Genomic DNA, 16807 nt, shown 5'->3' with positions numbered 1-16807 from the left:
ATTTTTAATGGAAAACAGTATGTTACTGTCACAATTTGGCTGTTTTCTTACAGCAATTTGTTACAGTGAATGCATGAATGGGTCACAAGCTCAAACTGGGCTTTATAAACAGGAGATAGGTAGTGGACTAATCACTACACCTTGTGTAGCCCCTAAAACAATGTCAAATGAATAGAAAACAAAAAAGAGTGGTTAGAATGGTGATATAGAAAGAAACCCCGGCGGTGTTGACCTGTGTCACTGCTTTTCTGTTTGAGAAACAACACTCAACGGACACACGCCATCTGGATTTGAACTGTATAAACCTGAGCTTCTGTGCTTTGATTTATAATGCCTAGTTGTGTTTCTGCATTTTTTTTGTGGATTTGATGCAAAAGTAGACACATTACTCTATTCAGTAATGTAAAGTGGGTGTAAACTGAACGAAGCATGAATAAACTCTTGACAGGCGGGCCGGAGCTAGTGATGAAACAGCTGGTCACAGATTACTCATTTTATAGTCTGCTGGTGCTCCCAAAAAGTTTTGGTTCCCATTTTGTGTACAGGATATCAGGCTTAGCCATTAAGATCCTTGTAGTAAGAGTTGACAAATATCCAGAAGGACCAAAATAATTAATAACAATAAATTGTGATGCTGAGACAGAGCTGTGAACATCTTCTTTTCTTAAGTCACACCCTCAGTGCACCTGGATCTGAGACAAGTTGATGTGCCAATATCTTCTCTGAAATAAAAACTGGGTTTACTTTGAAAAGAAGGTAATACTCATTAATGTTTTTTAGGCTAAAGGTGAATGTCTGTTTTTATTCATATTCAAGGGCAACAGAGGCACCACAGGACAAAATGGAAAGTTCGGACTCAAGGGTTCAAGGGTAACTATTACCTGGTTTACAGTAGAAACATAATAAATATCAGATTCCTGCAGTACAGCTATGTTTTGTTTGAACAGATAGATGTATTTCATTGTCCACATCTACTGCATATTTACAGGGTCACACTGGACTCCATGGCCTTTTTGGTCTACCTGGCGTGCTGGTAAGAACATAGTCTAGATGGAGTTGTCCATAAAGTGAAAGTGAGGAGCATTTATGGGTACAAGTCAGGAACCGGCCTACTTTACTTATCTCAAGGGTTCTGAATCCCAAAAAAAAATGGTTCCCAAGCGAAATTTAGAGTTTTTGACCTTCTAATTTGTATATCAAATGGCCACCAAATTCCCCATCTTGCTCAGTCATTGGACCATTTCCCCTTAGTTTTTTTGTGAGTAGGCAATCAAAGATGAGGAAATTAAGTTTCTGGATCTATAGTCTAGGGTCAGAGCAAGGATATAGTGGAGGCTCAGTGTCTTTTTTATGTATATATATATATATATATATATATATACATATATGCAAAATACCAACTGGAACATTTAAAAGTGATATTGATTGAATATTCTATATGTTGGCCTTAAAAAATGACACAAATAATGCTTAATCTCACCTTAAAAGTTGGTATTTTGCATATATGTATATATATATATATATATATATATATATACATACATAAAAAAGCCTCCACTATATCCTTGCTCTGACCCTAGACTATAGATCCAGACACTTAATTTCCTCATCTTTGATTGCCTACTTACAAAAAAACTAAGGGGAAATGGTCCAATGACTGTGCAAGATGGGCAATTTGGTGGCCATTTTGATATGCAAATTAGAAGGTTAAAAACTCTAAATTTCGCTTGGGAACCATTTTTTTTGGACTCAGCACCCTTGAGATAAGTAAAGTAGGCCGGTTCCTGACTTGTACCCATAAATGCTCCTCACTTCTTATAGGAGGCCTTTATTCTGAATTCCGTCTAGACTAACAGACAAAATTAGCTAAAAACCACCTTCTTTTGGTCGAATCCTTACATGTAAACACATATTTGTGTGTGTGTGTGTGTGTGTGTGTATTATTACAGGGTTTTAGAGGCCGAGTTGGGATTGAGGGACCAGAAGGAAAGCCTGGTACACAGGTTCCCGTTTTATAACTTTTCATCTCATGTGATTCTGTTTTTGCTGCATTCCTTACGTTTACCTAGCTCCATTAACATTGTGATGTTTATTTGTAATGTTAAATGTCTTACATGCAGGGTGTTCCTGGTTCTGTTGGCTCTCCTGGACCTAAAGGAGACAGAGTGAGTAGGTCCAGTATTTTTATCCAGAATATGATGTATGTATTACATGCGGTACGTTGAATATTTCCTTTTAATGTGATGCTGCAGCGGCTAAATCTTCACTGTAAAAAAAAACCCTGTTGTTTTTACGGTAAAAAACCAGCAGCTGTGGTTGCCAGAACTTTACCGTAAAAAATACGGCGCAACTTTTTTTAATATTACGGTAAAAAGATATTGGCACTGTTGATTTCACTTTTAAGATTGCCATTTTATTCCATTTTTTTTACAGTATAAATAAAAAGTTTTTCCATCAAAAGAAACTCTGTTCTGCCATATAATTGACAAGAAAATACTTCATTAGATTTTACCATTAAATATTACAGTATATTTTTGTTAGAGATATTGTGTTTAGAACATTTAACAGTGAAAAAAAGTATTTTTTACAAAAGATAAATGCAAAAATTACAGTGATGGCTTACATATTAAAACTTTATCTCAGAATATCAGTTGCTTTCACTTAAATTTGCATCTAAAATCTCAGAAAATATTTTTCTTTTTTACTCGTAAATTTACTGGTTTTAATCTTAAAGAATATCTGATTTATTTTTCTCAGAAATTTGAGTTTTTGTCTTTTGCCACTTTCATCTTTATTTATGATATTCAAATTTGTTTATATATACAAACACAGTGTCAGTGAATTTTACAGTAGAGTAATGGGTAACGCTTTATATTAAGGTCCTTGTAATAACCATTAATTAACAAGTAATAAGGCCCTTGTAAGTCCTTACAAGATGCTTCTTAACATTATTGTGTGTTTATAAGCTTATATAAGTGTTAATAATGGCATTATAAACACCCATGACCCACCCATTATGTCTTTGCCATGCCTTTATTAATCTTATTTTGTTTGCTTATTGATATTAAAATATACTTTATTGCTCATCTATTATAAGTTAACTATAAGTTAACTATGCTTTTAGCAACTACCGGATCTAAAGTGAGAACAATGCCTTATTACTTGTTAATTAATGGTTATTAAGGACCTTATTATAAAGCGTTACCAAGTAATGTATTTAAAAATAATAAAAAAAAAAAAAAAAAAGTAAAACATACTGTTTTGGCTGATATATACATTTAGGGTGTTTCATTGTTACTGAAACTGAATTAACTCATTTATTATTTTACGTCTTTTACTCTCATGGTTTAGCAGTTTTTCACCCTAAAATCTACAGACATTTTTTACAGTGTTGTGTCGTCTTAACGTTTTGTAAAATGACCAAAAAAGACACAAATTGACAAAAAAAAAGATGTAAAATGACCCAAAAAATATTTAAAATGGCCGTGCTGCTAACCTGACAAAGTTGTCAAAGTGATGTAGTGATCTGTATATCTAGTAATATACAATTGAAAATAACTTAAAGTGTGAGAAAGCGGTTATGGCTGACCATATTATTACCGTTTCCTTATGTGTGTAAAGGTTTTGTGTATATTGTAAAGAATCTATACACCTTTAACCCTTTATCAGGCGAAGAACTATATTTGGTAACTTCAGTGGATTTCAAAATGGGGTCGAGAAAAAAGTTGCAAATTTACTAGATTAAAGTGGCAGATCTACAAGACAAAAAAAGGCTCAGATTTAAGAGATTTAAAGTGGCAAATCTGTGCGAAAAAAGTCGCAGATTCACGAGATTTAAAGTGGTGAATCTGCGAGAAAAGTTGCTTTTTCCCCACTTCTTTCTCATAAATCTGTGACTTTTTTCCACGCAGGTTTGCTACTTTAAATCTCTTAAATCTGCGACTTTTTTTCCTGTAGATCTGCCACTTTAATCGAGTAAATTTGCAACTTTTTTCTCAAAATATGAAGTTACCAAATACGGTTCTTTGCCTGATAAAGGGCTAAAAAAGGGTTAAAATTGTGTATTTGCTAAAACTAGAGTAGTACCATCATTGTGCACCCAGCAGAATCTTGTTATCTGTGCATTATTATTTTATTAATAAATGTATCTCTATGGTCTGTGTCAACATGAAGGGGTTTCCAGGCGTGGCTGGTGGTCCAGGACAGACCGGTTCTCCAGGAGCTCCAGTAGGCTTATACTTTTCTTTTGAATCACCACATTCTCAAACTAATTGGACGTTTTTTAACATATTGAAAGTGATCATTTGTGACTTCAACAGGGTCCTTCAGGAAAGACAAGTCAAGACGGGATCCTGGGACCAGCTGGGGAACGGGTGAGCTGATGGGACGATATTCAGCGTTTTTACTGAATGTTTCTGAAGATTTTTATCATTCTCAATACACATTCTCAATTTATTATTACTCCCGTTATGGGCTGTGGTGTTTGACTAAAATACATTTATGAATCAGTGCTCTAAAGATGTTATTTTGTTCTGGTATTTGACTAAAATGATTTTTTAAAAATCAGTGGTCTAAAGATTGAGTTTAAGCTATTAGTTTTGATGATTTTCAGGTTTTGTGATGAACATATGAATAATTTATTTTAATGTCTCTGTTCAGGGCTTCATGGGGAAACAAGGTGTGATGGGCCCCCAGGGACCAGTGGGAATGTATGTAAGTGACTGTTTACATGGACACCATGCTGGTTAAATTAGGATGATAATAAATAGCCTTTTTCCTTTGAAATGAACATGTTCTTTTCTTATCAAACTGTACCGTGACCTTATATAGTATGTATATTAAATGACGATGGAATCGACCACCTATAGCCAGCATCCTCCCCCGGGCCTGGGGCATGAACAAAAATGCCAGTCAAGTTTAAAAAACAATATTAATGTAATAGTAATACTAATAACTATGTTTAACCCTTATTCAGACTGAATAAGTTATCTGTGATAAGATGTGTGATAAGACATAAAAAAGCAACCTGGTCTCACAGAAATCCGTGAAATAGCCACGGATTTGCTTAACTCAAAATCCGTGGATCCAGAACCAGGTTCTGAAAAAGAGACGTCATTTACCCCCTGACATGGCAAACAGAGTCTTTTAAATACCTAGGCATCAACGAACCTGGTCTCACAGGAATGAGAATTAATCCTCAACTTCTCCACAGGGTTACCCAGGCTCAGTGGGCCAGGCAGGGAAACCAGGCCACATGGGGAAAAGGGTATGGTATTATTCCTTCTACAGAACAAAATCTACAGTTTCAAATGTAATGACCTTTGATACACTTGGGGGCGAATTCACAAAAAAAAAAAAAAAAAAAAAAAAATACAAACACATTCCACTATAAAATACACTGGCACCATGTTTGTAACAAAAAATATACTGTAATATATGTACAAGCCATCACTGTAATTTTTGCATTTATTTTTTGTAAAAATACTTTTTCTCACTGTTAAATGTACTAAACACCATATCTCTAACAGAAATATACTGTAATATTTAATGGTAAAATCTTTAATTTATGCAGCATTAATAAAGTATTTTCTTGTCAATTATATGGCAGAACAACGTTTCTTTTAATGAAAAAACTTAAATAGATAAAATAAAATGGCAATCTTAAACAGGAAATTAACAGTGCTAATATCATTTTACCGTAATATTGAAAAAAGTTGCACCGTATTTATTACGGTAAAGTTCTGCAACCAAAGCTGCTGGTTTTTTACCATAAAAACAACATTTTTTTTTTGTGTATAGAAACCATTGTTATGTCGTGTCATAGACACAGTGTGGGTTAGTGGCTTAGGTTTCGTCATTCTGAAATGTGACTGCAGTGTTTTGTGTTGACTGCAGGGAGATGTTGGTATCAGAGGCCGTCCTGGCATGCCAGGAAAGACTGGAACTCAAGTGAGTGTATTTGGTGGAATTTTTATTATATTTATATTTCATGAATGTCCACAGAAATACACTACCGGTCAAAAGTTTTAGAACACCCCAATTTTTCCATTTTTTATTGAAATTCAAGCAGTTCAAGTCAAATGAACAGCTTGAAAGGGTCCAAAGGTAAGTGGTGAACTGCCAGAGGTAAATAAAAAAAGGTAAGCTTAACCAAAACTGAAAAATAATGTACATTTCAGAATTATACAAGTAGGCCTTTTTCAGGGAACAAGAAATGGGTTAACAACTGAACTCTATGGAGTCTTGGGCTATTTTGTCCATTTTTGAATTATTTTCATGTCTTTGTAAGTCATTTTGTGTCTTTTTTTAGTCATTTTGTGTCTTTTGGTGTCTTTTTTTTGTCTTTTTGTGTCTTTTTTTGGTCATATTGTGTCTTTTTTTAGTCATTTTGTGTCTTTTGGTGTCTTTTTTGTCATTTTGTGTCTTTTTTTGGTCATTTTGTGTCTTTTTTTAGTCCTTTAGTCCAACATAAAATGTGATTTTGAATCTTTTTTTTACTTTCAAAACACTATCATGCTCAATAAAGAGTTTTAAATGTTGCAAATGTGCATTAATTACAGAGTACACTGAGACATTAAACTGCATAATTTTCAATTAAATTCTGGAAAAGTTGGTGTGTTCTAAAACTTTTGACCAGTAGTGTATATATTCAAACATTGTCTTCTCAGGGTCTGCAAGGCCCTGCTGGGGAGAGAGGGCCTCTGGGATCACAGGTGAGAACAATTTAAACATCTTTAACCACCATATTGTGAGAGGATAAGATGACTTTATTGTCTTTTTTTTTTTTTTATCTCTACCATTCAGGGTCGCCAAGGAGATTTGGGACCCAAAGGTGTTCGGGGACTTCCAGTGAGTAGGTCTTACAGAAATGTAAGGTTGTTTCACCTTCATTATAAACGCCACACTGCAAAAAAGGTGTGTCTAAAAACAAGATAAAACAGTAAATCTGAGGGAAATGATCTTGCTGCATGGACAGATAATTTACCTTGACAAGATTTCTTAAATTAAGATTATTAAATCTAGAAATAAGCATGTTGAACGCTTAAAATAAGAAATTAACTCTTAAAACCAGATAAATTAAAGCTGCCAGCAGTGATGAACTGGCCCGAGCAGAGTGACCTGATGGTCATTTGGTTCTTACCAAGATTTTTTTTTTTTTAAACTTTAGATTTAGAAGTGTTAGATATTTATTTATTATTAAGCATACAGCATGCTTATCTCTAGATAAACTATAAAATGAACCATTTAAAACTCACATAAATGTGCAAAACAATGCTCATTTGTAGTGGTCTCTCTTGAACTATTTAGGGTGGGTTGCAACTTGTGGATGTAAATCCAATTAAAATGTCCACGGGATATTAACTTGCACTGTAGCGAAATCCGTGTCAGTGTCACGGAAATTTTAGTGATTCCGTGGCTATTCCACGGATTTTGAGTTAAGCGAATCCGTGGCTATTTCACGGATTCCTGTGAGACCAGGTTGGATATAGATATGTTAGTGAAGTAAGTAGATACAGATTCAAATACACTACACTTACGTTTTGTGTTAAAACTCTTATTCATTTAATTTAATTTAATTTAATTTCTTTGATGGGAATTGGGGGATTCCAACCCTTATCCAAACAGTCTGTTGAGCACTTTAAAACATTATTTAAAACCTATTTATTCTCCTTGGCGTTCAGTCCCAGCTAGGCAAGAATCCTTGGCTTTCTTTTTACTTTTTTACCCTTTTATTTTTCTTTTCTATCTCTAACTCCTTTATTAGATTGAGTTTTTATTACTATTTTATTGTTTTACTGTTTTTAGTATTTTATTGTTTTCGTTGTTTTTATTTATAACTGTTTGTGTATGATTTTATTCTATTTTAATAACTGTACAGCACTTTGGTCAACTGAGGTTGTTTTTAAATGTCTATAAATAAACTTTGACTTGACTTAACTTGACTTGACTTGACTTGACTTGACTTGACTTGACTTGACTTGGCTTGACTTTACTTGACTTGACTTGACTACTGCTAAAATGCATTTAAAATCAAATCTTGATGGAGCAACGTTCATAAGTACATTCTGAGATTTTTGGAAAAGATGATTTGTTGTTATTAACTCCAGCTACATTTATTTATTTATTTATTAATTTACTTACTTACTTACTTACTTACTTACTTACTTACTTACTTACTTACTTACTTACTTACTTACTTACTTGCTTGCTTACTTACTTACTTATTTACTTATTTATTTATTTACTTACTTACTTACTTACTTACTTGCTTACTTACTTGCTTACTTACTTACTTACTTATTTACTTATTTATTTATTTACTTACTGACTTACTTACTTGCTTGCTTACTTACTTACTTATTTACTTATTTATTTATTTACTTACTTACTTACTTACTTACTTACTTGCTTGCTTGCTTGCTTACTTACTTACTTACTTACTTACTTACTTACTTACTAACTTACTTGCTTGCTTGCTTGCTTACTTACTTACTTATTTACTTATTTATTTATTTACTTACTTACTTACTTACTTACTTACTTGCTTGCTTGCTTGCTTACTTACTTACTTACTTACTTACTTACTTACTTACTTGCTAACTTACTTGCTTGCTTGCTTGCTTGCTTGCTTGCTTGCTTGCTTGCTTACTTACTTACTTACTTACTTACTTACTTACTTACTAACTTACTTACTTGCTTGCTTGCTTGCTTGCTTGCTTGCTTGCTTACTTACTTACTTACTTACTTACTTACTTACTTACTTACTTACTTACTAACTTACTTACTTACTTACTTACTTACTTGCTTGCTTGCTTGCTTGCTTACTTACTTACTTACTTATTTACTTATTTATTAACTTACTTACTTGCTTGCTTACTTACTTACTTATTTACTTATTTATTTTTTATTTACTTACTTACTTACATACTTACTTACTTACTTACTTACTTACTTACTTGCTTATTTACTTATTTATTTTTTTATTTACTTACTTACTTACTTACTTACTTACTTACTTACTTATTTACTTATTTATTATTTTATTTACTTACTTACTTACTTACTTACTTACTTACTTACTTACATACTTACTTACTTACTTACTTACTTACTTACATACTTACTTACTTACTTACTTACTTACTGACTTACTGACTTACTTATTTATTTATTTATTTACTTACTTAATCCTTGATGGTTTCAGGGCCCTCCAGGTAAGCCAGGCCCAGAGGGCAGCATGGGGAGCCATGGTCCCCCTGGAAGTCAGGGGCCTCCGGGGCCACCAGGGTCAGCTGGACCCAGAGGGTTTCCAGTGAGTGGCAACTTTTTTACGGTTCACTCCATTTCATATTATTATAAAACTACTAATCATATTGTTATGCATCTTTTTTTTTATTATCAGGGAACACCAGGGACTGTTGGAGCAATTGGTCAGACAGGAGAGAAAGGAGAGCAGGTAACTGGTTTTAACAGTTTTTTAGACTGAAGACGTTGAATATTGGATGTAAATAATGAAAAGTTGAAAGAATTCAAGGTACAGGATCTGTGATGTGACATATATGATACAATGGGCATTTATGGTATTTATGTTTATATTTCTTATTTTAAAATTAAAAAACATACATTTTCTGCTTACAGAGACACAAATTTGCCTTTTTCTTTGCATCTCCACAACATTTATCAAAATTGTGACATTAATAGTGCTGTTTAACAATACATTATTTTTCAGATTTGTTTTTAAGTAACAAAATAAGAATAAATCAATAATAAATAAAAACAAAGAACCATTTTCCTTTTTGTTTGCATTTTGAGAAGTCACTTCTTGTCACAGTCACATGACCACCACACCAGGGTGTTGAGTATGTGTCTCTTAGGGATTTAATGAGTTAATGTGAAGCATAAAGCTGAATATGAGAGATTATAGAAGATTTAAAGTGTTTGTTACACCATGGGTTCTTATGGCTTAAGCCAGCTGTTCTCAACCTTGGGGTCGGGCCCCCAATTGGGGTCGCAAGATGATTTCTGGGGGTCGCCAAATCATTTTGAAAACAACATTTTTGGTCATTTTGTGGGGTTTTTTTGGTAATTTTGTGTCTTTTTTTTAAGTCATTTTGTGTCTTTTTTAAGTCATTTTGTGTCTATTTTTGGTCATTTTGTGTCTTTTTTAAGTCATTTTGTGTCTTTTTTTGGTCATTTTGTGTCTTTTTTTAAGTCATTTTGTGTCTTTAAGTCAGTTTGTGTCTTTTTTTAAATCATTTTGTGTCTTTAAGTCATTTTGTGTCTATTTTTGGTCATTTTGTGTCTTTTTTAAGTCATTTTGTGTCTTTTTTTGGTCATTTTGTGTCTTTTTTAAGTCATTTTGTGTCTATTTTTGGTCATTTTGTGTCTTTTTTTTTGTCATTTTGTGTCTTTTTTTGTCATTTTGTTTCCTTTTTTAGTCATTTTGTCTCTTTTTTTGGTCATTTTGTCTCTTTTTTTGTGTCATTTTGTCTCTTTTTTTGGTCATTTTGTCTCTTTTTTTGGTCATTTTGTGATCTGAACTGTGCGTGTGAGATTGTGTTCAGTGAGTGGGGGTCGCGGACAACATGCATGTTAAATTGGGGGTCGCGACTCAAAAAGCAACCTGGAGACAGAGACCAGCTCACACACACACACACACATACACATCAGTGTCATTACAACACACATATTAAGTGTTATTTCTTGTTTTTAGGGAGGAACGGGTCCTGCTGGTGATGTTGGTGCTCCAGGTCTGGATGGGCAGCTGGTCAGTTAGCTCACTAATCACACAGTGAGAGTACCATATGATACATTCAGCCAGATATTAAATGCCATATGCTCATTTCATAAAATTGCAAAATATTCCACTATGTTATTGCTAAGCAGGATTTTGCTTGTGATCTTAGGGTCCTTATGGGCCCGTTGGTGAAGAAGGGACTCTTGGAGCAAAAGGTGACCAGGTCTGTGACGTTATTCATAAATATATCAAAAACAGGACATTAACATACACTACACTACACAAAGGGTAAACCTGAGAAAACCTGCTTTAATGTTTTTTAACGTTTTTAATCTGGCAAACCAAATGGGTTATATGGAAATAAGTGATATGACACCTGTTTGTACATGTATTGATGATGTAATTTTTATGATATAAAATCGATGATTTATTTGACCTTTGACCCCAAAAACGTAGGTACTGCATTGCTGTAAAATGTTGTAATAGCAATGCAAGAACAGAGTGCAGTAACCATAATGTTGTTCTCATCTTTCGTCTTTTATACTTTGTTTTCAGTAAATAAATACTTTTAGACTTTATAGAGTTTAACAACTCTATTCAAAGATTTGTGTATTTTAGACTTAATATTATAAAGTAATGGGTAACACTTTACAATAACCACCTAAGTGATGTTTATAGATTGTTAACAAACCAATTATTAACCATTTACAAAGTGCTTTACATATTTAATCTTTAATGTTTTCAACCAATTTCTTAAAGGTATATGAATGATTTCAAAATCATTAACATACTTAATATGGTGTTAAAAATGTTATAATGAGTGCAACTAAAACTATTAATAAACTATTAATTATAATTCAATTGTTTGTTAATGGTAAAGTAACTATAAACTTAAATTAATATACATGTTTATATATTAATATACCATCTGTTTGCCGTTTATTAATGATGTAGTTAGTTAAACATGAGTACATTGTGTATTTACCATTCTAAATGGCTTATAAACTGTTTATAAATGATGAGTAAACATCTGTTTACCATTTATAAATGATGGTTATTGTAAAGTGTTACCAAGTAATGTTATATTTTAGTCTCAATATAATTTTATCTCACTTTTTTTCTGGATTTTGTAGTTACTGTCTTTATTATGTCATTATTTCTCTGAAATAAAGCAAAACTGAAATCTAAAACTTTGTCACAAGATAAAACAGACATCAAGGAGTTCATTTTTAGTTATAACTCAATTTCGACCAAAACACTGAAAAAAGAAAATAGTTGTACCAACTTAATTGAATTGTTTCATTTGGTAACACCTAAATGAATTAAGTTCTTTCAAATTAATTTAATAAGTTTGATTAACACAACTGATTTTAAATTAATTTGAAAGAACTTAATTCATTTAAGTGTTACCAAATGAAACAATTCAATTAAGTTGGTTCTTTTTTCAGTGTAGTTACTGCAGTTAGACTTTGTAGGACAGCATTGTCAAAAGAGAAAACGTTTTTAGTTTTATACGACATTTAGCAAGGTAAATAAATCTCTACAGCAGCTGCTGTTAAAACGGAGGTCGGGAAATTAGCTTTTGTTTATTTTGCTCCTTTTAAATGGAATAATCTACTGTCTCAGTTCTCTGTCTCTTCAGTTGGATACACTGATTCCTATCATTTTAAAGACTTCTTATTAATCTTATGATTTCTGAATGTGTATGTACTCATTGAATTTATTGTGCTTCTGTTGATTATATATTATTATGGATATGTAGTGTAATGTGTTAAAATTGTATTTGTACTGTAATCAGGGCGCCATTGGAAATGAGAGCTTGCTCTCAATTGGCCCTCCCTGAATAAATAAAGGTGAAATGAAAATGAAAATGAATAACTCAGACAACCATGGTAACTGTAAAACACTGTACTCTCCTGAAACAGGGAGCTCTGGGCCCCCGGGGACATCCAGGGCCAACGGGACCCAAAGGAGAGCCAGGACCTCAGGGCCGCCTTGGGCTGCAGGGTGAGCCTGGGCCCAGGGGCCAAGAGGTTAGATGCATTCTTATTCTATGCAACCATTTCATCTAGGGCCATACATTATCATGATTATAGCTATTGGTTAATCATTCTTTTAAGAATACACTGGGAAAAAATGAAATGTACTATACTTTACTATACACTGTTCTTTAACCCTCTATGGTACGCATTATGATGCCAGTTAGGAAAAAAAGTTTGGAATGTTTTTTGGGGGGTTTTTTGAAATATTTTTTATTGCATTTTCCAACATAGACAAAAACAACAAACAACACTGTGGTCACAGAAAACAAATATCCAATTACTTATTACGTAATACAGACAATACAATGAAAATGCTCTGTCCCATTACATTATGTAGCAAATACACATCTGGAAAAAAAGAAGTGAAGAGTCCTTAAAAATAAAAAATAAAAAAAAACAATTTTTCCAAAAATCTCAATTTCCATTTTGAGAGAAAGCTTTTTTTTGATAATTAAAAATAATAATAAGTAAATGAATGTCCTTCCTTATAACCCAAAAAACATCAGTTAGCCAGTTTCCCTTTGGAATGTTTTTTTGTCTTAAAATAGACAACATAAACATAATCCGTAGAAATGTTATATATTTTTTTTTGTGGAAGTTTTTGGGGTTTGTTGTCCGTCGGCAGCATTGTACCATACCGGTGCACAAGTGAAAAAGAATGTTTTTAAAATTAATTTTAACATCACTTATTTAATAAACATGTGTAAAAGATTCAGTAGCTTCAACAGGGTACAATATAAAACATTTTAAATTTAAAAAATATTATAAAAGGAACTTTTTTTTACCAACGACCCATTGAAATGAATGTCTTGAACAGTCTAAGTGTATGAAACTATCAAAAATGAAGCTTTATTCACGATTTAGTAGGATTATACTTTTTTCAGATGGAAAAGGGCCAGAAAATTATATTTTGAGTGATTTTTTTGTGGTGCAAACTGGCAAAGCTGTTTCCTTTAGAAAAGTCTGCAAAATAGGGTTTCAATATGGCCGCCTGGAGGTCATGTGACAAATTAAAGCATTGCTATTGGTTCCATATACTCTTCCCTCTATTTTAAAGTGTTGCATTTCTCAAAAACACGCATTGTAGAAATTTGACAGGCCAATAATGGGTATATTGCCTGAGGACAACACCGTACCATAGAGGGTTAAATATTATTTTAAACAATCGATTATCTGCTGATTTTGCTGCAGCTCTTATTAAACACAGGTTGTTTTGGTTGGAGTGCTGCTGATTCTTTCTTTCTTTCTGCAGGGAGATGTTGCAGAGCCTGGTGTTCCTGGGGATCCAGGTGCTAAAGGAGCAAAGGTCATTTTCGTCTCAACGTTGTATTGTTAACAACTGTGCCATTTTAAACATAGACATGCTAGAGCTGTTTCCACTAGCGGGTAATGCCCAGAATGAGGCGGGTCTCACACGCCGAAACGCCCCTAATCTGAATACGAGCAGTCTGGAGCCGACTTTTGTTGGTACTTTTTTAGTCCCTGTATAGCAGTAGTTCTCAACCTTTTTGAGTCGCGACCCCCAATTCAACATGCATGTTGTCCGTGACCCCCGCTCACTGAACACAATCTCACACGCACAGTTCAGATCACCCAAAAAAGAAACAAAATGACCAAAAAAAGGAAATAAAAATGACCAAAAAAAGACACAAATTGACCACAAAATTATCAAAAAAAGACACAAAATGACTAAAAAAGACACAAAATGATTTTAAAAAAAGACACAAAATGACCAAATAACACACAAAATGACCAAAAAGACTAAAACACATTAACACATTAACACAGTGGAGACAGAGCTGACTTCCAAAATGATTTGGCGACCCCCAAAAATCATCTCGCGACCCCAATTGGGGTCCCGACCCCAAGGTTGAGAACAGCTGCTGTAGAAGAGTAGGGTCTTTTTTTGGCACACCTTTTATATACATTATACTGCACAAGTCAATAATAATAATAATAATAATATTTTTTATTTATAGAGCACTTTTCAAAACGTGTGTGACAAAGTGCTTTACAAAGACAAGTTAAAAACAGACATAAAACAACAGATAGAAATAATGTTAGAGAATGACAAAATTCTGTGCAGTTAAAAGACAGTTTAAGGGAAGGTATAAAGTTCAGGTAAAATCAGGAAAGGCTCTCCGATAAAAATATGTTTTAAGAAGAGACTTAACCCTTTGATGCACAACATATAAACACCTTCTAAAGCACAACATGGGTCAAAAATGACTGCTGGCTGTGTGTTTGAATATCTTTTTTTATTATTACAACAGATCATTTTTCCTTTCATATTTTATGAAATAAATATTTTTATGAAGAAAAATATGTTTTGTATTATCACAACAAGTTTACACACATGGTTCTAAAATGACCTTGTGCATTAGAAGCATAGTGATACAAAAAGTGATTCACTAAATTAACAATGTGAGTATATGTGTAACTATGTTTGTCTTATTTTGAAGGTTTAACTTTAAAGGAGTTGTTAGAACCACCAGATTACATTGGAAAATCACATATTTTAACATCTGAGACTAATTAGAGCCACCAAATAATAATTTCCATTGGAAAAACACAAATTTAACAAAATAGGTTTGTTAATATTTGTGTCTTCTTTGTCAGGTTTTACATTGGGGATTGGTGAATTGGTGACCCTTTGATGCACAACATATAAACACCTTCTACATGGGTCAAAAATGACCTTGTACATTAGAAGCGTAGTGATAAAAAAAGTGTTTTTATTCAAAAAGTAAGAAATGAAAGCAAAAAATTAGGATGTATGATGATCAAAAACAAGTTATTTGAGGAAAACCTGCAATACTGAATGATGAAATTCATTTATTGCAAAGATATAGAATATAAATACTTAGTCGGGTCACTTTAGACCATGTTGAGCATCAAAGGGTTAAAAGAGATCACTGACTCAGCCGACCAGGTTCTTCCAGAGCCGCGGGGCCCCGACTGAGAACGCTCTGTCCCATCAGGAGACCTCTGCCCGAGGATCTCAAAGTACTGATGTGTGGGGTGTTAAGAGGTCAGAGATGTACAATAAATCATGATTTATTACATTTATTTTTACAGGGAGGTATAGGAAACCGTGGCCTGTTGGGATCAGAGGGGCCTCCAGGAGTCCCTGGCACACCAGGATCAAGAGGGTCAAAAGGAGGAAAGGGTTATGGTGGCTTAATGGTAAATTAGGCTCAATCCTTTTTTATCCATCAGTCTACCTGCCTGCATCATCATCTCTGTGTCTGCTGTACAGTCACCATGTGTTTTTATTTCCAGGGTCAAGGTGGCCTGAGGGGGAAGATTGGACCATCAGGTTTATTAGGACTATGGGTTAGTAAAAGTAAAAAGTAAAAGTAAAATTTATTTATAGAGCACTTTTCATAGATACAATCACAAAGTGCTTTACAACAGGGATAAAATGCAGTAAAAGATAGAGTTGATAGAAAAAAACACACAATAGCACAAGAACATGTAACTTCACATATGCCCAGGAAACATCAACATCAGGGGAAGGCTTGCCTAAAGAGACTTGAGAAAGCACAACTAACTTTGTTTTTATGAAAGGAACTTTATTAAGAAAGTTAATTTCTTTTTATGTTAAGGTTGGTCCTTTTCATTTTAAAATGGTGAAATTGTTTCTAATGGCATTAAACCTCTGAAGTCCAGGAGATTTTGGTTGAAATTTGTCAACTTCCTATGCATTAATTTCTGTCTCTGTTTAGCATCTTCCAGTCTGTCCTTACATCACATGCATGGCTCCTTTTTCTCCACAGACACTTGGCTATCAGTCAGATTTTTCATTTTATTTTAATTAACAAAGTAAAGCTGCCAGGAACCTAAAATACAAACAAAAGACACAGGTGTTTATGGAAATGTACCATTTTAAAAAAACATTTATACACAAAAACAGCAGAAAAAATAATAAATATTAAAACTGCAAAACAGTCTATTTGCATATAAATTAAAAATAGTAATAGTTTTCATTGTAGAAAGAAAATTCATGATTTAAAAATGGTCTAGA

At 33.3% G+C, this 16807-nt stretch overlaps 1 long non-coding RNA gene across 1 annotated transcript; it reads left to right on the top strand.

Annotated features, from left to right (window-relative positions):
- The first annotated feature begins 838 nt into the window (after positions 1-838).
- LOC131974325 (uncharacterized) lies at positions 839-2166 on the top strand. The gene is made up of 4 exons (XR_009394658.1): positions 839-870; positions 989-1033; positions 1950-2003; positions 2121-2166. It is a non-coding gene; the product is annotated as an uncharacterized LOC131974325 (long non-coding RNA).
- The last annotated feature ends 14641 nt before the right edge of the window (positions 2167-16807 follow it).

The sequence above is a fragment of the Centropristis striata genome, chromosome 7 (assembly GCF_030273125.1).
Source record: "Centropristis striata isolate RG_2023a ecotype Rhode Island chromosome 7, C.striata_1.0, whole genome shotgun sequence".
Classification (NCBI taxonomy): domain Eukaryota; kingdom Metazoa; phylum Chordata; class Actinopteri; order Perciformes; family Serranidae; genus Centropristis; species Centropristis striata.
Note: the sequence above shows the minus strand (reverse complement) of the source record. Positions and strands in the feature narration are given on the sequence as shown.